Here is a 2330-nt window from a genome sequence, read left to right on the forward strand (position 1 = left end):
TCTACCTTACAAATCTGGCTAGACCAGAGGATGTACACTGGTACAGATAGGAACTGGAAACACAGGGAATCCAGGACAGATGATCCCTTCAGGACCAGTGCTGAGAGTGGCGATGCTGGGAGGGTGGAGGGCGGATGAGGTAGAGAGGGGGAACCGATTACAAGGATTTACATATAACCTCCTCCCTGGGGGATGGACAACAGAGAAGTGGGTGAAGGGAGATGTCAGATAGTGTAAGATATGACAAAATAATAATAATAATAATTTATAAATTATCAAGGGTTCATGAGGGAAGGGGGAGCAGGGAGGGAGGGGAAAAATGAGGAGCTGATACCATGGGCTCAAGTAGAAGGCAAATGTTTTGGGAATGATGATGGCAACAAATATACAAATGTGCTTGACATAGTGGATGTATGTATGGATTTTGAGAAGAGTTGTATAATGATTAAAATGATAAAAAAAGAACACTTTTTAAAAAAATGATCAAGAAAGAAACAAACAAACAAGACTCTCTGGGAGTGTAAATTTGTTCCCAGTCAGGGAGTGTAGGCCAATGAAAGGGTGGAAGCTTTGCTTCGGCTGATCAAGTGAGGAGTGAGCCCGGAGCAGTCACCCACGCAGACTCCCGAAGCCACGGATGTTCTGTTTTGTACAAACACCCCGAGAGTTCAGTTGAGGGGCTCATGGGCATGTAACAGAGCTACAGAGTCATACAGGGGGAAACAGTTGGAGAGTGGTCTCAACTTCAGCTTTTCAGCTCCAAGCTGCCAGACCACCTCCTGTCGTAAAGATCAGAGAAGTTTCTCTTTTCTTCTGGATAAAAGTCTTTGAGAAACTTTGCTGATCTGGGATAACGGTGTGTGATACAGGCTGCTTCCAACTCCTTCTATTTGAGGGTGAAGGACCCTGACTCCTGGTGACCCCTTGGGTCACAGGCTACAACTGCTCCACACGGTGTTCCTGGCTGTAATCTTTTTTTTTTAATTAAAATTTTAATTTTTTAGGAATCATTTTATTGGGAGCTCTTAGAGGGATTATAACATTCCACAGTTTAATCACTCCAAGCAGTATGGTACAATTGCCACCGCAATCCGTTTCAGAACATTTTCTTTCTTCTTGAACTCCTTGACCTCAGCTCCCCTTGGTCCCCTCTCTCCTCCACCCTACCCCACCTGGCTGTAATCTTGATAGAAGCTGACTGCCAGGCCTTTCTTCTGACTTACCACTGGTCAGGTTCCAACTGTCGACCTTCAGGTTAGCCTCCAATCGCAAATTATTCACGCCGCAAATTATTCACGCCCCCGGTCACTTGATGTGTCCACGGGACAAGTTGGATTTCTGTTTGTCTTTGCAATGCCTTTATGGATTTCCTGGGAATCATGACATTCTAGTTGAGTGTTTATTCAACAATGGACTTTCCTTTCTCATCTACTGGAGAAGTTGTCTGGCTTGGGAATTAACAAAAAAAAATTGCTATCCCTAACATGAGTAGGGATGTTCTCCCAGAGGAAAGAACTTTTCAAGGAAGATTTGAAAACTCAAGGAAACTTCTTCTTCTTTTAAAAAATCATTTTACCGGGGGGCTCCTACAGTTCTTATCACAATCCATCCATCATCCATTGTGTCAAGCACATTTTTACCTATGGTGCCATCATCCATTTCAAAACATTTTCTTTGTACTTGAACTCTTGATACCAGCTCCTCACTTCCCCCCTCCCCCCCCCTTACTCCATCATGAACCCTTGATAATTTATAAAAATTATACACTGACCGCTATCTCCCTTCACTCACTTTTCTATTGTCCATCCCCCTGGGAGGGGGTTAGATGTAGATCATTGTGATTGGTTCCCCCTTGCTTCCCCCATCTTCCTGTTCCCTTCCTGGTATCTCTGTTCTCATTATTGGTCCCAAGGGGTTTATCTGTCCTGGATTCCCTATGTTTTGAGCTCTTATCTGTAGCAGTGTACATGCTCTGGTCTAGCTGGATTTGTATGTTAGACTTGAGGTCATGAGAGTTGTGGGGGAGGAAGCATTAAAGAACCAGAGGAAAGTCTTATGTTTCAACGATGCGCAGTCAGGAGAAACACGGACCAAAGGTGGAAGAGCTGTGTTGGTTTTCAGCCGGTTTGAACCGGTTCGGCAGAACCCATACTTAATTTCTTGTTGAGGTCAGAGAACTGGTTTTTCAAAATGACTCTTGTAATCTGTGTTCTCTGTCCTGTAAAGCCACCCAACGTGTAATTAAATTCACATTCCTCATTGTTTTTTTTTATTTAAACAAAAAAATCATTTTATTAGGGGCTCATACAACTCTTATCACAATCCATACA

Source organism: Echinops telfairi, unplaced genomic scaffold (genome assembly GCF_000313985.2).
Source record: "Echinops telfairi isolate 266 unplaced genomic scaffold, ASM31398v2 ScPeMD7_655;HRSCAF=1070, whole genome shotgun sequence".
Lineage (NCBI taxonomy): Eukaryota > Metazoa > Chordata > Mammalia > Afrosoricida > Tenrecidae > Echinops > Echinops telfairi.